The sequence below is a fragment of the Schistocerca piceifrons genome, chromosome 2 (assembly GCF_021461385.2).
Source record: "Schistocerca piceifrons isolate TAMUIC-IGC-003096 chromosome 2, iqSchPice1.1, whole genome shotgun sequence".
NCBI classification, from domain to species: domain Eukaryota; kingdom Metazoa; phylum Arthropoda; class Insecta; order Orthoptera; family Acrididae; genus Schistocerca; species Schistocerca piceifrons.
In genome coordinates this window covers 417,814,207-417,837,689 of record NC_060139.1, presented here as the reverse complement: position 1 = coordinate 417,837,689, position 23,483 = coordinate 417,814,207, and positions in this window count along the sequence as shown.

The window sequence follows — 23,483 nt, the reverse complement described above, 5'->3', positions numbered from 1 at the left end:
AATGCATGTGATTCAACAGTCACAAATCACAGACGACAAATGCAGCACAACCACGCGACGCGACAATTGTTGACCCCCCCCCCTCCCTCTGCAGCCGCGTGCAAAAGAATGAAACGCGGCTGAATCGCCGCGCCGGCCGTTGTGGCCGTGCGGTTCTAGGCACTTCAGTCTGGAACCGCGTGACCGCTACGGTCGCAGGTTCGAATCCTGTCTCGGGCTTGGATGTGTGTGATGTCCACAGGTTAGTTAGGTTTCAGCAGTTCTAAGTTCTAGGGGACTGATGACCAAGGATGTTCAGTCCCATAGTGCTCAGAGCCATTTTTTGAATCGCCGCGACCAGCCGCGGCTACCGGCGGGTGCGCAGCGGGTCGCGCGGTCAGACCGCCACTGAGTAAGCGGCCTAAATTTTACAGTAAATAGTAACACTACTGTATTACACCTACCTTTGTGGGTGGTCTAGAGTCTTACAGTACGTACGGACCATACTCATCTCACGACTCGTGAATTCACACTTCTGTTCACAGCTTTTCCTGTTATTTCATAGTTATGTTACTTGTTTCAATTTAATGGGCTCTCAGGCCGTGACGATCCAGCCCTCTCTTAGTGGACTGTCATTTATAATAATACGAACGTAAGGAGAACACATCACCCAGTCTCTGCGCGAAGAAAATCTTCGGCCCGGCCAGGAGTCGAACCTCAGTCCCTCCGCTTAGCTATCTGCCGCGCTGACGGCACAGCTTCCCAGTCACTTTACTTGAAACGATTCGTGAAGCGAGTTATAACGGTTTTGTGGATTTGCGCCGCACTGAGACAAATAGACAGTAGAGACTCACCCTCCATTCCTGATGACTCCAAGTAGATTGTTAACGTATGGTGTGCATTCTACTCGTAATTTTAGCATGTTGGTTGACGAGTTCACTCTATTAATTGTGCGGTCAACCAATTACATTTACGAGCTTAACTACATCGTGTATGACAATACGATCAGAGATACTGGTAAATGCGTCTTCAATTTTTTAGTGATTGCGTTTACAGGTAAGTAATCTGGTAGCCAGCTGCCTGCTCTTTATTCCCCAAAATCATGACCATCTACCACCACTGCTATAGAGTCCGCAGTCACCCGCAGAGGAGCGTTATCATGAGACTCTTGTGTCGTCTTACAAAATCTTCTCCTGAATGACCCCACGTAGGTACTGTTAGAACCGACTTTACATTATTTATACAACTTTTTTTAATACAAATTTAAGGCATACTTCATTTCCCTCCGTTTTTTCAGCGTGTCAGTTATCATATTTAGTTTCGACGATTTGGGTATAATCGATGTTTCTCCAGGCTTTCGGCATCAAGAGTCCAAATGACTTGAAAAGGATGGTTGAACTTTTACAACTATTTTTCGTCCATATTTTGTCCTACTGCCAACCTTTAAGTTAGCCTAAAACAAAATTCCCCAGCGCAGATATGAAAATTCATCTAAATACACACGGTCGAATGTAAAATTCACATCAGAGGGAACGTTTTAGGCTAGTGAAGAAGTAATTCTGCACTTCGATGAAGAGTTTATTGATGGTTACTTAAAAATATTTTGTTAACTTACACCCACATACATACTTTGCAAGCCACCAAACTTCCCACGGTGGAGGGTACTTGTGTCACTGCTAGACGTTTGCTTTCCTGTTACTCTCGCGACTCGAGCAAGAGAAAAACGACTGTCTTTATGCCTCTGTTCCAGTCCTAATGTCTGTTATCTTCGCGGCCCGTACGCGAGATGTGCGCTGGGGGCAGCTGAATCACGCTGCAGTTACCCGCAAATGACAGTTTTCTAAAGTTTGTCAATAGTGTCGCCTTCCCTCCAGGGATACGCTTTTGAGTTCACAGAGCGTTTCCGTGTAACTCTTTTGTTGATAGATACCTACCGGTTACAGATCTAGCAGCACACCTCTGAACTACTTTGATGTTCTCCTTTAATACGACATGGTCAGGATTCCAATCAAACTAGCAGTACTCAAGGATGGATCGCACAAGTGTTCATGCGCGGTCTCCTGTGTAAATGAGTTACACGCAGGAAGGTTTGGATCACTGGTTGTCTCTATCAAGTTATACATATTCCAAAACGACGTTGTAAATATTACAAATGTTCAAGTAATTTTGTCTGCGACATTGCTTTCAAGTAAACGGTTTGTTTCATTCGGTAAGAAAAATTATCTTTAAATTTCATGTTGCTTCAACACATAACGCTTGCTGCAGACTGAATGTATTATGTTCGCTTTAGTTTACCGTCAATGTTTTCGGTGACCAGAGGTGATTGCAACGAATCTGCTCCTGCCTGATGACGTTTGTAGATGGATAGGCGCCTGGTTTTTGAACACTACGAAATTCACCTTTGAAATTATTTGTGGCTTGTAATTAATTGATGACTAGGAGTAAGTAGTCATTTTATGAAAATCAATTCCAGGTAATACAGTAAACGAAAGCCTCTTCATCTAGGCTGCATATTAAATTCACTCAATTTCCTGTTGCAGTATTATAGGATTGTACAGTCTGTTTTTTCTTTTAGAATAATGTGGGCGATCGTTTATCGATTATGAAATCAAATGAATTTGACGTTCTTCCTAGTTCAGATGTAGAGCACCAAGCATACTGGTCGTTTAACAGTTCCTTTTAAATACCTCTCTTGAACTTCAATAGCGCGTACTCTCTTTACACCACACTCAACATAGATAATTAATTCATAGTGCTGTTTATCATAGCTTTCGCGTATCGTTCGACGAACCACTCCAACAAGCGCCGTTACACCTGTCTCCAGTACACTGTCCTTCAACTGCTTGCAGTCAACATACACCACATCCCATGCCCGTAATTCTTAATATCCTTCACTGTAACTTTTAATCTTACTCGCGTAATTTGCCAGCATCAAGGCCAACAAAAGCCATTGCCCACCAGAACTGTCCTTCGACTGTCATTCTCCACGCTCCTCTCACTAATTTCTCTGGCTATAGTGCTTGAATCTTTAAACATATACATGTATAACATTTAAAGATATATAAGACGAGAGGAAAAGACAAATATGCTACTGTTTAAAAGACTCAGGATTGAAAAGTGGGGTACCAGCTACCTCATTCTACCTCCCTCAGCACCTATAAAATTTTTCTCAAGTATTTTGACTTGCGAACATATTCGTGCTCTTTTTAACATGCAACTTCCACAAGCTCTCCTAACTGTAACTCGCTACATCCACTAGTCCATATGTCTAAATCGCTCGTACCCGTCCACTTCCACTCGCCCGTTGTGACTTGACTCAACTCATTGTCATTACTTCCTTGTGTCTCTGTCACTGTCCCCTTCGTTCTGTTGTACTTATACTGTCTCATCTCACTGTCACTGTCTCCTTCTTGCTCTCTCTTACAGCTGCTATCTCATTCATTCCTTCCCAGTGCTGCTGTCTCTTCTCATTGTCAATCTCTCTTCCTCTTCGCCATTGGCATAGACCGTCCTTTTATCACTGGCTCTGTGTTGTGTGTCTTTCATCATCATTTCATCCCCATCGACACGCAAGTCGCTGAAGTGGCGTCAACTCGAAAGACTTGCACCAGGCGAACGGTCTACCCGACGGGAGGCCCTAGCCACACGGCATTTCCATTTTTTTTACCCATTTCCATATTCTTCTTCTCTTTATTCCTCTCCCTCTGGCAGTGTCTCCTTCTCTCTTACTACCACTGTTCTGTCACTGTCAACTATGCCCCACTGCCACTTTGTCCCTCTCTTTCTCTCAGACTACCATTGTGTGGTTTACTCCTTCTATACCACAACCACTGTCTACTATCTTTCAGCATTTATTACTTTCCCGTCTCTTTTTCCACTGCCACTGTCGCCTCCTCTCGAATATGTCAGAAACTCGGGGAAAATTTTTATAGGTGCTCTGAAATTTAGAATGAGGCATCTGGTACCCTACTTCTCAGTCAGACTTTGAAAGGGGAGCATTTTTGACTTTTTGTGCTCTAGTGGAAGCATTTCCTTCCTTCCCCTGAAAGAACAGGGCGTGTGAGTCATATGAAAAGGACTCTATGGGTCAGTAAAATTTCGATAGTTTAATTATGTGAGACTGAAATAAAGCAAAGGTAATTTTACGCCTCCTACCGAACTTTACGTGAAAAAAAAATTTTCACGTGCTTCAGTACTACAACACATTGTTCCTAGAATTTTTCTGATGGCAATGGTGACACTACAACGTCTATCTCAGTGTTAAGTCACTTTATAAACTGCGTTTACCTCTCAGTTCGGATTTTACGTGCATATTTTACCTGTACAAGTAGGGTAACTTCGAAGCAAGTGTTACGGACATGCTTTGGAAACTCAAATTGGAATTCCTGGAGAGAAGGGGACATTCCCTTCGAGGAACACCACTGAGAAAATTTATAGAATTTGCATTTGAAGCTGACTGCAAAACGATTCTACTGCCTCCAACATACATTGAGCGTAAGGACCATGAAGATAAGATACGAAAAATAATAGATCATATCGAGGGGTATAGATAGTCTTTTTTCCCTCGCTCTGTTTGCTACTGGAACAGGAAAGGAAATGACTAGTAGTGGTATGGGATGCCCTCCACACGCGCCGTGCGGTGGGTTGCGGAGTATCTATTAGATGTAGATGTGGAACCTCTGTGTCTCGGACACGGATAAAGACATCAAGAAAATTGTCGAGGTCACGTAATTAATACATCGTAAAAATTTGAGCCATTTGCTGTGCATAGCCATCTTGGAATCCTTGAATCTGTCTTGGTTTCTTGATAACGGATAACTATTTTTGAAAACGGGAAGCAGGCCCTTCTAGATAAATACCTAGAGAATATACCGTTAAAAGATGAGCAATTGCTGCTGTTAGTTATTTATATACGTGCTGCTGACGGCGAGAAAATGATGATAAACGCTTTTTGCGGGTTTTCTGAGAAACCACCCATGAGCTAAACGGTGATTCCACGAGCCCCATAAGGCACACCGTAGAATATATCTCATGCCCAAGCTGGAGGACATGTGTGACATTCAAACTTCGACACTGTACTGCAAAGTAAGACGATGCTTCTGCTGGGAATACAAATGGTGGCTAGGCCAAGGGCTATCCAAAATAAATGGTTCGTAGCCCATGGATTATGCAAAACACTTGGCCCTACCTTTCTGTTACCAATGGAACTCGAGGTATGAGTTCCGGAAGAAAACCGTTTTTATGCGCAGCGTTTTGGAACATAATGGTAACTCATGATGTTGAAACTGTGTCGATTTACAAAATTCCGATAGCGTTAATAACGCCTTTTAAATAAAAAACTGGCACACAAGAAAATATTCTGTGTTAGTTTCACATTCGAAATATTACGAGGAAATATTAAATCGTTATTTCTTCATTCATGAAAGTTTATTTTTCAGCTTTACATTTTTAACGCCATGAAATTAAACTGACTGTAAAAGTAAGCGATTTTTAACTTGACCATAAAGCTAACCAAAATTCTGTAACTCTGAAATGTCTTTCGCGCCACTGCTCGTATTGCTCATGTAGCACTCTCGGGAGAACGTACAGGATATCCCAAATAAAACTGGTATTCCTCACCCTCGAGACTGAAGTGTCAATAAGCTAACTAAAAAAGAATAGATAACAGTAACGTTAAGGAAACATGTAGTTACCTGTTTATAAGAGATGCTGGAAATGGTGACCTTGGGCATCCAGGCGTCATTGACTTCGTGCGATGACGTTGTCGGCAACACGTTGTAATACTGCATGTGTGATGTTAATTTCTCTGGTAATGTTCCTTTTAAGATTGTCTATTGTGCGAGGATTGTCAGCATACACTTTGCTTTTTAGTGTGCCTCATAAATAAAAACCACACGAGTAACGTTATAGGTCGGGCAACCACACCTAAAAAACTTCTAAATAATGTGAAGGACAATCAATTTATGATAGATTTTCAAATATTCAATATAAAACCGAGTGAAAGCCCAAATCCGCAACAGCTGTTTATTGTATTTTCCCTGTATGAAGACCGGTTTCTAAACATGCAGGTACAGCTTCAGGTCGTATTTGCATATAGAATCAAACTACATAAGTAAAAGCGTTAATAGTCTGCATAATACCGCACGGGGTAGTCACGCGTTCGGGGCGCCTTAGCCACGGTTCGCGCGGCTCCCTCAGTCGGAGGTTCGAGTCCTCCCTCGGGCATGGGTGTGTGTGTGTGTGTGTGTGTGTGTGTGTGTGTGTGTGTGTGTGTGTGTGTGTGTCTGTGTGTGTGTTGTCCTTAGCGTAAGTTGGTTGAAGTTAGATTAAGTAGTGTGTAAGCCTAGGGACCGATGACCTCAGCAGTTTGCTTCCATAGGAACTTACAACAAATTTACAATTTTCGGCGTAACCTAATGAAGAAAGTAGACGGTAAATCAATGTACTCACAAAATTAATACTTCATGTGCTACGACTTCCAAGGTGCAAGTGCGCATACAAACATGTCACTCTTTGTTTAAAAATAGGATGAAACGGCAGATGGGCATCCGATCCGAACCATGCATCATCAGTAATGGGCTCTATCTCCAAAACAATGTGAAAACACGAGAACAGACAGTACACGACAATCCACGTATGATAGGATGAAACCTATGAGCACAAGACGTTGCAGAATGAATGTAACAGATATTGTTGAGAAATGATGGTAGACATATTGAGCATTTCCTGTAAAGAACATCATCCTTGCTTTGTCCTACTTTGTTATGCTAATCAGATGAAGCGCCATCTGTCGGACATTTTTTTTTAACTTTTGTATCTTTTCGGTTCTAATAAAACCCCATGTCATTCCAAGCATGCGTGTCAATTTTTACCTCTCTATCTACATTATTCCGTGGTTAATTAAGTTTTCAAATTTATACTGACTTTTTGATCACCCTGTATATTAAAACACAGTTTACGGTGTCTGTAGAGTATGAAAGAGGAGAGGCCTACCATCGTCAGAACCCGCGGGGGAAACAAAGAATTAAAAAGACACAATCTTTGGGAGTTACCAAAATACTGAAATATTTTGGCAGGCGTGAAAGCGTAAGCCACACACTGAATACTCTGAAGCCAAGTACGCTCCACCCCATTGCTGTTGAAGATAGCGAAATACAGCGGCAGAAACTAGATGACACAAGGACACAAGGACTGCATTTGGAAATCACAGTAACAAAATGGATCTCGGTTTTAAACAAGAATCCAGTACAAGAAACAGAAAATATTGACACTCATATCTATGACAAGTAAGATACACTTAAAATTACTTACAGTCAAGGAAACTGAACTACTTGGTTTTATCCAAAACAAGATAATAGAACCGGACGGTAGTCCTTGATCACATGACATTAAGCACGGGGACCTTGGGAGTCAGTGGCATCTACTGACAAGTCTGTCTTAAGGGAGCAAATTGTTGATGTGGACCATACTTTGGTTGTTGGAATATTGCATACGATTTTTTCGGCATCTTTTAATTGTGCACAGAAAGTCAAAGATCTCTAGATATCTGGCACTGATATTGGGCCAATAGTGCGCATACCGGACAATGCACACCAAACTCCTATCTTCTCTGAATGGAGAGGTCCTTCAAGTAGAATATGTGGTTTGCCTTGTGATTAGTATTAGCAATTCTGGATGTTTACGTAACCTGACAAATAGAAACAGGTCTCACTGACATGAAGTAAAGCGAGGTGTCCAAGGAACCGTCCGCAGTTGATGTAACAGCCAGTTACAATAATGAATTCTTTTTTCTTTTCCTGATCCTCAAATTTGAACTCTTGCACCACTCACACGATGGACTTTTAATTTCGTATATTTTAGTACACCTGTTGCGATAACATCCTTACTGCCTTACGCAGACTTCTCGCAATGTTCATATGAACTCCGTCCATAGTTTCAGCAGCTCTCATAGTCGGTCGCCTATTCCTCTGCACATTGTGAACGGGTCCTACAGCTCTCCATTACTTGTACAGATCTTGGATGGTACTCGTCATGGGGAGTTTCCTACCAGGATAGTTCGCTTGAAACATTTATTTACATTCTTGATAGAGCGTGTCTTTATGTAAAACTCCAGAATTTTTATTCGCTTTCTAATGCAAACTGTCTCATTTCTATAACAGCTAAACAAGACGAGCATTCCACAACAACCGATGCACGAACATACAACTGGAATCAATATTCCGATAAAATGTACTGGAGCCAACGTTCGAGACAGAGTTTCGACTGGAGATGATTAACCAGTACGTGAGGGTACCATAAACCGCCATGAAACAAGGGCCTTGCCGTTGGTGGGGAGGCTTGCGTGCCTCAGCGATACAGATAGCCATACCGAAGGTGCAACCACAACGAAGGGGTATCTGTTGAGAGGCCACACAAACGAGTGGTTCCTGAAGAGCGGCAGTAGCCTTTTCAGTAGTTGCATGGGCAACAGTCTGGATGATTGACTGACCTGGCCTTGTACCACTAACCAAAACGGCCTTGCTGCGCTGGTACTGCTAAGGGCTGAAAGCAAGGGGAAACTACAGCCGTAATTTTCCCCGAGGGCATGCACCTTTACTGTATGGTTAAATGATGATGGCGTCCTATTGATTAAAATATTCCGGAGGTAAAATACTCCCCCATTCGGATCTCCGGGCGGGGACTACTCAAGAGGACGTTGTTATCAGGAGAAAGAAAACTGGCGTTCTACGGATCGGAGCGTGGAATATCAGATCCCTTAGTAGGGCAGGTAGGTTGGAAAATTTAAAAAGGGAAATGGATAGGTTAAAGTTAGATATAGTGGGAATTCGTGAAGTTCGGTGGCAGGAGGAACAAGACTTCTGATCAGGTGAATACAGGGTTATAAATACAAAATCAAATAGCGCAAATGGAGGAGAAGGTTTAATAATGAATAGGAAAATAGGAATGTGGATAAACTACTACAAACAGCATAGTGAACGCATTATTGTGGCCTAGATAAATACGAAGCCCACGCCTACCACGGTAGTACAAGTTGATATGCCAACTAGCTCCACAGATGACGAAGAGATTGATGAAATGTATGATGAGATAAAAGAAATTATTCAGATAGTGAAGGGAGACGAAAATTTAATAGTAATGGCTGACTGTAACTCGACAGTAGGGAAAGGAAAAGAAGGAAACGTTGTTGGTGAACATGGTATTCGAGTAAGGAATGAAAGAGGAAGCCGTCTGGTAGAATTTTGCATAGAGCATAACTTAATTATAGCTAACACTTGGTTCAAGAATTATGAAAGAAAGTTGTATACATGGAAGAAGCCTGGAGATACTCGAAGATTTCAGATAGATTATATAATGGTAAGACAGAGATTCAGGAACAGGTTTTAAATTGTAAGACATTTCCAAGGGCAGATGTGGACTCTGACCACAATCTATTGGTTATGAACTGTGGATTAAACTAAGAAACTGCAAAAAGGTGGGAATTTGAGGAGATAGGACCTGGATAAACTGAAAGCACCAGAGGTTGTACAGAGTTTCAGGGAGAGCATAAGGGAGCAATTGACAGGAATGGGGGAAATAAATACAGTAGAAGAAGAATGGGTAGCTTTGAGGGATGAAGTAGTGAAGGCAGCAGAGGATCAAGTAGGTAAAAAGACGAGGGATAGTAGAAATCCTTGGGTAACAGAAGAAATATTGAATTTAATTGATGAAAGCAGAAAATATAAAAATGCAGTAAGTGAAACAGGCAAAAAGGAATACAAACGTCTCAAAAATGAGATCGACAGGAAGTGCAAAATGGCTAAGCAGGCATGGCTAGAGGACAAATGTAAGGATGTAGAGGCTTATCTCATGAGGGGTAAGACAGATACTGCCTACAGGAAAATTAAAGAGACCTTTGGAGAAAAGAGAACCACTTGCATGATTATCAAGAGCTCAGATGGAAACCCAGTTCTAACCAAAGAAAGGAAAGCAGAAAGGTGGAAAGAGTATACAGAGGGTCTATACAGGGGCGATGTTCTTGAGGACAATATTGTGGAAATGGAAGAGGAGGTGAAATAGGAGATATGATACTTCGTGAAGAGTTTGACAGAGCACTGAAAGACCTGAGTCGAAACAAGGCCTCGGGAGTAGACAACATTCCATTAGAACTACAGACAGCCTTGGGAGAGCCAGGCATAACAAAACTCTACCATCTAGTGAGCAAGATGTATGAGACAGGCGAAATACCTTCAGACTTCAAGAAGAAAATAATAATTCCAATTCCAAAGAAAGCAGGTGTTGACAAATGTGAAAATTACCGAAATATCAGTTTAATAAGCCACGGCTTCAAAATACTAACACGAATTCTTTACAGACTAATTGAAAAACTGGTAGAAGCCGACATCAGGGAAGATCAGTTTGGATTCCGTAGTAATGTTGGAAAACGTGAGGCAATACTTATCCTACGACTTACCTTAGAAAATAGATTAAGGAAAGGCAAACCTAGGTTTCTAGCATTTGTAGACTTAGAGAAAGCTTTTGACAGTGTTGAATGGAATACTCTCTTTCAAATTCTGAAGTTGGCAGGGGTAAAATACAGGGAGCGAAAGGCCATTTACAATTTGTACAGAAACCAGAAGGCAGTTATACGAGTCGAGGGGCATGAAAGGGAAGCAGTGGCTGGGAAGGGAGCGAGACAGGGCTGTAGCCTAGTTTCGATGTTATTCAATCCGTATATTGAGCAAGCAGTAAAGGAAACAAAAGAAAAATTCGGAGTAGGAAGTAAAATCCATGGTTCGCCGATGACATTGTAATTCTGTCAGAGACAGCAGAGAACCTGGAAGAGCAGCTGAACGGAATGGACAGTGTCTTGAAAGGAGGATATAAGATGAACATCAACAAAAGCAAAACGAGGATAATGGAACGTAGTCGAAATAAATCGGGTAATGCTGCGGGAATTAGATTGGGAAAAGAGACGCTTAAAGTAGTAAAGGAGTTTTGCTATTTGGGGAGCAAAATAACTTATGGAGATCGAAGTAGAGAGGCTACAAAATGTAGACGGGCAATGGCAAGGATAGCGTTTCTGGAGAAGAGAAATTTGTTAACATCGAGTATAGATTTAAGTGTCAGGAAGTCGTTTGTGAAAGTATTTGTATGGAGTTTAGCCATGTATGGAAGTGAGACGTGGACGATAAATAGTTTAGACAAGAAGAGAATAGAAGCTTTCGAAATGTGGTGCTATAGAAGAATGCTGAAGATTCGATGGGTAGATCACATAACTAATGAGGAGTATTGAATAGAATTGGAGAAAAGAGAAATTTCTGGCACAACTGGACTAGAAGAAGGGATCGATTGCTAGGGCATATTCTGAGGCAACTAGGGATCACCAATTTGGTATTGGCGGGCAGCATGGAGGGTAATAATCGTAGAGGGAGACCAAAAGATGAATACAATAAACGGATTCAGTAAGGCGTAGGTTGCAGTGGGTACTGGGAGATGAAGAAGCTTGCACAGGACAGAGTAGCATGGAGAGCTGCATCAAACCAGTCTCAGGACTGAAGACCACAACAACAACAACGAGGGTACCAGTTTTAATGTGCAACACCATGTATTTCTTACGGTATGAACGCGAGTAGGAAGTGGAAGCTTCACAACCGAATCAGCGTAATATGCCACTTCGGTCTCTGGGCAGAGATACCGCAAGTCGCTGTCGCGGCTCCGGCGGCGGGCTTTATTTTCTGCGCCAGAGGAGAGCCGACAGACGTGTGGGGGCGGTGATGGCGGCGGTGGCATTCTGCCCCGGTATCCGCAGCGCGGCCTGGCCAATAAAGCGGCCGAGTGTGGCGGTGGTGTGGCGCGATGTCCGCCTCTTTTTGAGGCGGCGCGCCGCGTGAATATTCATGGCGCAGCCGACAGTAAAGCCGTTAGCGGCGCCGCCGCGCGATTGTCAATACGCGGCCAGAGATTGTTCCCCTGATGACTTCCGGCTGCGATCAGGCGAGGGAGACGGACCGCAGCTCGACCGCGCCGCCACCTGCGCGTTGCGCTTCCTGCGTGTTTGAAACTTTACAGTCTCCCCAGCATAATTATTCCCAGTTTGGTAATACACTCAAGGTCGTACACATCTTTTCTGACCCGCACTTTGTTGCCTGTACAATAAAATTCAAAGCACCAAAAAAGTGGTGGAATACTCCTTAAACAAATATGCGCAGAAGTTCAAATGACTCTGAGCACTATGGGACTTAACATCCCCTAGAACGTAGAACTACTTAAACCTAACTAACGTAAGGACATCACACACATCCATGCCAGAGGCAGAATTCGTACCTGCGACCGTAGCAGTCACGCGGTTCCGGACTGAAGCGCCTAGAACCGCTCGGCTACCGCGGCCGGCATGCGTAGAAGAAAACAGTAAACAAAACAGTGACAAAATTGTAGAATCTAGTGGCGTAACGTGTAAGTACAAACATCTTGATGGTAATATTATTGAAGTCTGTGTTACGCTTGCTGGATTTGGATTATAGACTGTCCGTATCTTCGAGGTATCCTTTATAATTACTGCTGAGGAGATCAGTTCAGTGATAGCTCCTTATGGGAGAATAATCAGTAATTTTACAGAAAAGTGGTCTGCTGCTCACAAGGTCCCTGACTTGACGGTATGAGGTAATTGCGAGTTGATTTACACAAGCACATACCTTCGTATATAAATGTGTAGTTATCGTGCTACAGTAATTTATGGTAGGCAGCCAAGAACCTGTGCGTCGTGCGTCGGTACTGGCCATGTCCGCTCGCAGTCTGCACAACGCCGAGTAGCCCAGCTATCTGCGGGCGAAGCTGTGAGACCCCTAGCCATGTCTACGTTGCCTTTAACTTAACGTAGCGGCAGTCGCTGGATAACCCCTAGCCATGTCTACGTTGCCTTTAACTTAACGTAGCGGCAGTCGCTGGATAACTCCACACGCTTCACGCTCCTGACGCTACTCAGGATGATGCTGCTAGCGACAATGAAGTAATAATGGAAGTTGGTGACTCGACGGTGACAACACAACCAAAGGGTCAAGAAAAAGAACCTAATATCACTGTTCAAATAGAACAAACCCCGAAACCAACTTTAGTCCTTCAGACGGAGCAGACTCCAGAAAACAAGGAAACCGTGCCACCATTTGCCAGCGAACAGGACCTAGCGCAAGAAATCCACGAGGCAATGAAAAACACTGAAACCTCCCCAAGAGGCAGTCCGGCAAGGATGCATAAAAAAAGGAGACTGGCTCACAAGGGCGCTGAACAACTGGCAGCCTTGTGAGAGAAAGCAAATCAGAAATCAAGAAATGTCTAGTAATCTGGTTCTGTGTGTGCATTTGACCCATTGCAAGCCAAAACAGGTACACCATGCCCCATTTGTCACATGAAAGATTGAAGCTGATAGGCAATTTACATACAGAGAATGTTTTCCCTGAGATTATAAATGCAGAAAAAGACACATTGAGAGTTAACCCTCACAAAAACTGAGCTGATGAATCGGACAAAATAAGCTAAGATGAAGAAATGAATGAAACTGAAGCAACGGGACAGATTCCAGCCCAACAAGATCAGCCAAACACGATGGTTACAACATTGCCGAAACATACACGTGGAAAAGGGCATACGTTCAAAATGGTTCAAATGGCTCTGAGCACTATGGGACTTAACATCTGTGGTCATCAGTCTCCTAGAACGTAGAACTACTTAAACCTAACTAACCTAAGGACAGCACAAACATCCATGCCCGAGGCAGGATTCGAACCTGCGACCGGAGCAGTCGCGCGGTTCCGGACTGCGCGCCTAGAACCGCGAGATCACCGCGGCCGGCAAAGGGCATACGTCCGACAGCACTTCTTATGACGAATATTGACTTTGATAATGAGTAAGACAATATGAACACAGCACAAGCCTACAAAATCGCCACGTTGAATGTTAATAAGACAGGCTCCTCCTTGCATTTACAACATGTGCAAGGTTTCCTATAAGGAGCTGACGTTGATATACTACTGTTGCAGGAAGTAACAGACATTAAATTGGAAAAGATACGCGGGTACAACGCCATAACTAACCCTGGTGTCGGTGCAGAGATGAGAAGTGGCATTATCACGAAAGAAGGCATCCGTGTCACACAAATAGCAAAACTTGTAAACAGTAAATGAACTGCTGTGACTGTTAATAATGCCCACATCATCAACGTTTATGCACCACCTGGCAACAATAACAGGCGTGATAGAGCGGATTTTCTTAAATGTGAAATCATGCCTCTATTCGCTACAGATCAAGGTTATTTAACCCTAGCCGGCGATTATAAATTCTATCCTTAGCCGAAAAGTTGAGACACTGAATTTCAACAAGTCCTTAGAGCTGGAAAGAATAGTCCATCAATTGCAATTAACCGACATACCCATGGCGCATAGCCCGGTTTCACGTATTTTACCAGCCATTCAGCAAGAAGGGTGGACAGGATCTACGTATTGTCCAACCTAAAGAACCATGTGCTACAGTCTGTCTGGCCCACTACGTTCTCTGACTACGCCACATGTATCACCATAGCAAATTTAGAAAAACAAAACACTTACCGAGCGAGGAGCATATGGAATCTCAACATTACATGTCTACAAGATGAAGCATATCACGTGGCATTTACTAATGTATGGAAAGAACGTGAAAAACGATTCCTGCAATTCAATTCTGCCATAGCTTGTGGCTGCAATGTGCTAACCCTAAAATAAGAAGAATGCTGATTGACTACTCATGACAGAGAAGCGTCTGGATTAAAAAGACGACTGAGTTTTATTTTAGCTGCCTTAAGAGACTTGCACATCCTGGACACACGATTAATGACGAACTATACATAGATTCAGAAAATTAAATCAAAGCTTTTAGCACTGAAGTGGCGACAATCAGAAGGTTTTAAAATCAGAGCGAGGATACAAAAAATTATAAAAGAGGAAGAAACAGCTATATACCATGTAATGCGTGAGAATAAGAAAGAAAACAGAAAAATATTGACATAATTAAGTTACCTGATGGGCTTAGACTCACAAAACAGAGTAAAATTCAAGATACGTTTCATAAATATGTTTCAAATATGATGTCCAACAAACCTACCAACGACAAGGTGTGGTGAGATCTTGTCATAAATGTACCAGGCAGAATTAGCACGAAGCAAGTAGAAACTCTCACGCCTGAAATAGAGGAGGACGAATTGAAAGATACAGTAGCACATAGTCCTAAAAATAAATCTCCAGGACCTAATTGTATCCCTGTGGAATTCTACCAAGTGTTCTGGCCACATATAAAAAGCAAATTGCTATGCATATTCAATGGACTCATGAACGGAGATGCTGACATTCCCAAAGAATTTCCTGAAGGGACCATAGTTCTAATTCCCAAAAACTCACTTAGCAAAGGAATTGAAAACCTTCACCCAGTAACACCACTCAACAGTGATTACGAAATTATGGCCCGCGTATTAGCAAGAAGAATGAAAATGTTTATTAACTCTATAACTGGCCCACACGAAACATGTGTAGGCAAAGACAGAAACACCTGTTGTGTTATTGTTGTGTGTGAAATCTTATGGGACTTAACTGCTAAGGTCATCAGTCCCTAAGCTTACACACTATTTAAACCTAAATTATCCTAAGGACCAACACACACACTCATGCCCGAGGGAGGACTGGAACCCCCGCCGGGACCAGCCGCACAGTCCAGAAACATCTATCAGAATATATGTTAATATAGCGATATAAAATCAACCGCAAATGTTTGCCAAATAAAACGTGCATTAGTGTCATTAGACTTCGAGAAGGTGTAGATTGTAGAGTAGGTGTAAAGTAGATGGTAAATATTGTAAATAGCTCACCTTGCTTCAAATTCCTGAAACAATTCCGGTTAACTCGATGTGTCACACGACGTAGGTACGTGAAACTCTACGAATTTTATTAATATTCGTATGTAATAAATAAGCCAGCATTTCATGAATATAAACCACAAACTCTCACACTAGTAATTGCACGCAAATAATTTCCCCGACCCGAGCTACGAAACACAGTTCTGAGGGAAAGGAGAATTTTATGACGGTACGCCGTCCCGTGCGGCTGGAATCCTTACCACAGGATACATAGCAGACACAATGAGACACCACAGCCACTGTGTAGGCCGCTGGCAAAAGAAGAAACCCAACTCAAAAGTGACTCACTGTAGCTACCTGCATTAAAACTCGCACGAAAGAAAAAGATGATTATCTCAGTATTACATAGCAGAAGTTAAACTCTGGCCTTTGAAAGAAACGACACCTGTGATAGGCTACAAAACTGTAGTGGGTGGAGTTGTAACAAGTACGAATGCTCTGATTGGCCAGAAAGAAAACGCGTGGCCACCAGTTTTGATAAGCCGGCCGTGGTGGAAGAGCGGTTTTAGGCGCATCAGTCTGGAACTGCGCGACTGCAGGTTCGAATCCTACCTCGTGCATGGATGTGTGTAATGTCCTTAGGTTAGTTAGGTTTAAATAGTTCTAAGTTCTAGGGGACTGATGACTTCAGCTGTTAAGTCCTATAGTGCGCAGAGCCATTTGACCAGCTTTGTTATATGCAAATTGCAGACAGAGTAATTCGCTCTTCTCTTTCCGAAAGTCGTGGAGTGTTTGAGCAAGGCGACTCGTGCCACGCTGAGACGATTACGAGAGTCATCATGTGAACACTTGTTCACATGCTCGTCTTAACTCCTAAGGAGATAAACTGCAGAGTCTCCTAGTATGGATAATTGCACGGAGCACTGACAATTATCGCTTGCATGCCATTTGACGGCAACAAAATATGCACTATTCCAGCCAAACAGGATGTACCAAGCCCATTAACTTAGCTAGGGTATAACTAGGAGTCTCGGCTTCACCGAAGACATGGGAAATGTATTCAACTGATGTTTAATAGATGAGAAAGATTTAGAATAGATTCTCAGGTTCACAGCTCGCGCTGACAGCCGCCACAGCCGCCGACGACGAAAGGTAAACACACGCGCTCGTGCCACGCCAGCAAGTGATATTCAATTGACACTCAGAACGGCTGTCATCTCCATCTCTCCTAACTATCGTGCATTCAGCCATTACCTGTAGCTAAACACATTCCCAATTGTCGGACTTAATTGAAGTAGAAACGTGAGATGTCTGATCCAACGAAAAGGATTGATCAGCCACTGTACAGTTGTGAATTGTTTCAATTATATACTTCTCTTTGATTGCTCTTTACCGACCCCCATTCAATTTTGGGTAATTTCATTGTGCATTTTAGCGTGATTGATTTATGTGGCTTCAATTGTATTTCATTTGTTTGTACTTTTATCGACCCCCAGACATGGTCATCAACCATCTTACCATTAAAGAACCTTATAACAGTTAGGAACTTCGCTTCACAGTTGTGGACACCCAGTATGAATATTTTACCATCCTGCATGTAATTTTGCTAACATTGCTATATTATGAACTCAGAGTAAAAATAAACATTATTAACGAAAATCTAAAATTTTCATTTTTGCTAACATATAGTTACGCCTGAACCCATACATTAATTCTGTTAGTAATAACGTTTCCTTTACAGGCAGTGTAGTGACACCGACATTGAGGTCATTGTGTGATTACATCACTGTCCTTACTGCTGCACTTTTCTGAACTCTGCATGCGTGAGATGGTATCTTCCTACCTTGCGGGCGATAGGTTCCATACCAAATTCTAAAACACTCACAGAGCGTCCTTGCGCAACTCTGGTAGGAAGATAGGTCAGAACCAATCTCAAACATGTCAGAGTATCTTCTTGGAATCATGGAAGCCATCGGATTCTCACCCCGATTCCTGAGGATTATTCAGCGAATATTAAGAAATAGTATAGCATGAATAATGATAAATGGACAACTAAGCAAAGAGATCGCGATGACTGGATCCATACGACAACGTTGCCCAATGTCAGTGGCCCTTTTCGCAATAGAACTTCTCCTCTTGACAGTCACGCATCACCTACAAGGACTGTATATAAAAGGCAAGAAAATAGTGCGCAATGCGTATGCAGGTGATGTGGGCGTCCTGATCATAAATGTAGATGAAGTGGTGAAAGCTCTTCAGATTTTACACACATATGGACTCGCTTTCTGGCGCCAAACTAAATAAAAAGAAGTCAGGCATCATAAACGTAGGCAGAGGAATACACATGAAAATCAAGGACAGTTGACAGAAGTATCCAAATTGAAATGTTTGGGTATTGAATTTAGGAGCAACATCCAACATACCATTGCCATCAATTATAAAAAACTACTTGCAAGCATACATGCATCTGTACAAGGAAACAGTGTGAGGCAACTAAGCGAGATACAGAAAACCACTCTAGTAGATGCGTATATAACATCCAAACCTAACTATGCTGCACAAGCTTTGCCAATGCTATTAGAAACAGCCAGAAGAATTACGTCCGCCATAGGAAGCTAGGGGTAGCGTCTTTGATTCATAATCAAAACGTCTTCGGTCCCGGGTTCGATCCACGCCACTGCCTAAATTTTGATAAATAATCAGCATTGGCGGCCGAAGACTTCCGGCATAAGAAGTCAGCCTCATTCTGCCAACGGCCTTATCAAAGATGGCGGAGGAGCGGATGGAGGTTCAGGGCACTCTCTTGTCCTAGGGGTGGGAAATTGCCCCTTAGGGGGAAGAATCAGCAATGATCAACGACATGAGGATGCAGAAGGCAATGGAAACCACTGCATTAAAGACACGTAACGTGTATCCACAGGACATGTGGCCTGTAATTGAAGAAGTGTCATGATGATCTCTCCATTGGCAAAAGATTCCGGAATAGTCCCCCATTCGGATCTCCGGGAGGGGACTGCCAAGGGGGAGGTTACCATGAGAAAAAGACTGAATAATCAACGAAAGGATAACGTTCTACGAGTCGGGGCGTGGAATGTCAGAAGCTTGAACGTGGTAGGGAAACTAGAAAATCTGAAAAGGGAAATGCAAAGGCTCAATCTAGATATAGTAGGGGTCAGTAGAGTAAAGTGGAAGGAGGAAAAGGATTTCTGGTCAGATGAGTATCGGGTAATATCAACAGCAGCAGAAAATGGTATAACAGGTGTAGGATTCGTTATGAATAGGAAGGTAGAGCAGAGGGTGTGTTACTGTGAACAGTTCAGTGACCGGGTTGTTCTAATCAGAATCGACAGCAGACCAACACCGACAACGATAGTTCAGGCATACATGCCGACGTCGCAAGCTGAAGATGAACAGATAGAGGAAGTGTATGAGGATATTGAAAGGGTAATGCAGTATGTAATGGGGGACGAAAATCTAATAGTCATGGGCGACTGGAATGCAGTTGTAGGGGAAGGAGTAGAAGAAAAGGTTACAGGAGAATAGGAGAATATGGGCTTGGGACTATGAATGAAAGAGGAGAAACACTAATTGAGTTCTGTAACAAGTTTCAGCTAGTAATAGCTAATACCCTGCTCAAGAATCACAAGAGGAGGAGGTATACTTGGAAAAGGCCAGGAGATACGGGAAGATTTCAATTAGATTCCATCATGGTCAGACAGAGATTTCGAAATCAGATACCGGATTGTAAGGCGTACCCAGGAGCAGATATAGACTCAGATCACAATATAGTAGTGATGAAGAGTAGGCTGAAGTTCAAGACATTAGTCAGGAAGAATCAATACGCAAAGAAGTGGGATACGGAAGTACTAAGGAATGACGAGATATGTTTGAAGTTCTCTAACGCTATAGATACAGCAATAAGGAATAGCGCAGTAGGCAGTACAGTTGAAGAGGAATCGACATCTCTAAAATGGGCCATCACAGAAGTTGGGAAGGAAAACATAGGTACAAAGAAGGTAGCTGCGAAGAAACCATGGGTAACAGAAGAAATACTTCAGTTGACTGATGAAAGGAGGAAGTACAAACATGTTCCGGGAAAATCAGGAATACAGAAATACAAGTCGCTGAGGAATGAAATAAATAGGAAGTGTAGGGAAGCTAAGACGAAATGGCTGCAGGAAAAATGTGAAGACATCGAAAAAGATATGATTGTCGGAAGGACAGACTCAGCACACAGGAAAGTCAAAACAACCTTTGGTGACATTAAAAGCAACGGTGGTAACATTAAGAGTGCAACGGGAATTCCACTGTTAAATGCAGAGGAGAGAGCAGATAGGTGGAAAGAATACATTGAAAGCCTCTATGAGGTTGATGTGATAGAAGAAGAAACAGGAGTCGATTTAGAAGAGATAGGGGATCCAGTATTAGAATCGGAATTTAAAAGAGCTTTGGAGGACTTACGGTCAAATAAGGCAGAAGGCATTGATAACATTCCATCAGAATTTCTAAATTCATTGGGGGAAGTGGCAACAAAACGACTATTTGCGTTGGTGTGTAGAATATATGAGTCTGGCGATATACCATCTGACTTTCGGAAAAGCATCATCCACACAATTCCGAAGACGGCAAGAGCTGACAAGTGCGAGAATTATCGCACAATCAGCTTAACAGCTCATGCATCGAAGCTGCTTACAACAATAATATACAGAAGAATGGAAAAGAAAATTGAGAATGCGCTAGGTGACGATCAGTTTGGCTTTAGGAAAAGCAAAGGGACGAGAGAGGCAATTCTGACGTTACGGCTAATAATGGAAGCAAGGCTAAAGAAAAATCAAGACACTGTCATAGGATTTGTCGACCTGGTAAAAGCGTTCGACAATATAAAATGGTGCAAGCTGCTCGAGATTCTGAAGAAAGTAGGGGTAAGCTATAGGGGGAGTTGGGTCATATACAATATGTACAACAACCAAGAGGGAATAATAAGAGTGGACGATCAAGAACGATGTGCTCGTATTAAGAAGGGTGTAAGACAAGGCTGTAGCCTTTCGCCCCTACTCTTCAATCTGTACATCGAGGAAGCAATGATGGAAATAAAAGAAAGGTTCAGGAGTGCAATTAAAATACAAGGTGAAAGGATATCAATGATACGATTCGCTGATGACATTGCTATCCTGAGTGAAAGTGAAGAAGAATTAAATGATCTGCTGAACGGAATGAACAGTCTAATGAGTACACAGTATGGCTTGAGTGTAAATCGGAGAAAGACGAAGGTAATGAGAAGTAGTAGAAATGAGAACAGCGAGAAACTTAACATCAGGATTGATGGTCACGAAGTCAATGAAGTTAAGGAATTCTGCTACCTAGGCAGTAAAATAACCAATGACGGACGGAGCAAGGAGGACATCAAAAGTAGACTCGCTATGGCAAAAAAGACATTTCTGGCCAAGAGAAGTCTACTAATATCAAATTCCGGCCTTAATTTGAGTAAGAAATTTCTGAAGATGTACGTCTGGAGTACAGCATTGTATGGTAGTGGGAAAACCGGAACAGAAGAGAATCGAAGCATTTGAGATGTGGTGCTACAGACGAATGTTGAAAATTAGGTGGACTGATAAGGTAAGGAATGAGGAGGTTCTACGCAGAATCGGAGAGGAAAAGAGTATGTGGAAAACACTGATAAGGAGAAGGGACAGGATGAGAGGACATCTGCTAAGACATGAGGGAATGACTTCCATGGTACTAGAGGGAGCTGTAGTGGGCAAAATCTGTAGAGGAAGACAGAGATTGGAATACGTCAAGCAAATAATTGAGGACGTAGGTTGCAAGTGCTACTCTGAGATGAAGAGGTTAGCACAGGAAAGGAATTCGTGGCGGGCCGCATCAAACCAGTCAGTAGACTGATGACCCAAAAAAAAAAGGAAGCTTTGAAAGCCAAGGAAACATTTGAAGTGAAGTTCGTTACACTAAGACTCCCCACAAGGAAAGGAGGGTTAAACCCCGTTGATGACAGTTACAAGTCAGTAGTGTTATGCGTGTATCGAATATACAAGCAGTGGAAGCAGTCGCCGGACAGCTTAACGGCCCACTTCCTGAATGAGATTGCTCCTGCAAACATGCAGCTGCCAATAGATGTGCAGCATATACCAGATGCTCTTTGTCATCTGAAAATTTTTCTCGTTGAACACAGTTATATCTCAACGTGGCTCTTAGACTAGCAGTTGACGAAAGTAAAGGACATCCATACAAATTTGATGGAAACTAAGGAAGGAAATATCATTGAAACACATTTACCCTAACAACGACTGGTTTGCAATTTGGGAAAACATCCTGGACTGGAAATTACCCTCCAAGTTGAAAGCAAGTTGGTGTAATGCAGTCAACAGGAAAATGTCATCTAATTCCAAACTGCATGGTATACATCTGACATATTTGCCCATGTGTGCGGCATGCAACCTCCAATACCAATTTGTGTGTGAAACAGTAAGAGAATGTTGCCATATAGGTTAGAAGAAGTTAGCGACCTTCAACAGAACATCTCCAACCATCTTCACTGCCGCAGATTTTCTGGCTCCAGACGCAGTGCCATATCATAATAATCTAAGAAAAGCGGTCAACTGGCTGAAAGGGCACCCACTATATACTGAAGGCAGAAAATAATAGCAAAGAAGATAACAGGATGTACCTAATGACTCAGCACCATCATCTCAATGCGGACAAAAGCTACAAAAAAATTATGAATGCTTCTTAGATATAACCATGGAATAAAATGGTAAAGAGAAAATAATAGATGAAGATTGGTATGGATTTCAGGAAATGATAGTTTTGCACAGTTACAGATAACTGGCACAAGAATGTCTGAGATCCTTTCACAAGAAATTGCAGAAAAGAAATGGAGTCCGCGGCAAGAAACATCCTCATGAAGAAATTAGACAAAAATTTCTTTTATTGTATTATTTTATTTTATTCTATTTTTAATCACATTGTGTGATAAGAAAAGAAGTTTTATGTTCTAAAAAAGTTTTAACTTCAAGGGGAGACAAGATTTTATGTCTTCCTTACGAAGATGAGAGACTTCACGTTCAGTTTACTCCAATTTACCTGTCTTTCCATTCTCAAGAGGAAGATCAATTTCCTTTAATTAATATTAAGAAGAACTATTTATTTCCTTTATATTAGCAAAAAAGAAAAAAGAAAGTGGTTAAGGCGTCTAGATAGATAGATATCCAGCGATCACAGGCCCTGCAGCCCACGCGCTGCTTCCACAAAACGCCTCCATTCCTTCCTGTTTTGTGGCAGGTTCCTCCAAGTGTCTTCAATCCCCAGGGCTGCTAGATCCTTCAACGGGTCGTCCATTCAGCTCTGCCTTGTTCGTCAAATGGGTCGTTTGGTGTTTGGTTTCCCCCCTAGTGCAATCTTCGCCTGTCTTCCATCTGGCACATGGATTACACGGCCCACCCATTGTATTCGTTTGCTCTTTGTCTTCTGTAGGAAGTTTGTTGTCGGATGGTAAGGTAGATTTCCTCGTTTTTCCTCCTCCTCCATTCTCTGTTGTCCAAAACTGGTCCCCATATATTCCTCATTACTCTTCTTTCAAATATTTATAGTTTTTCCTTTTCTCGCTTAGTCATGTTCAATGTTTCTGAATCGTACA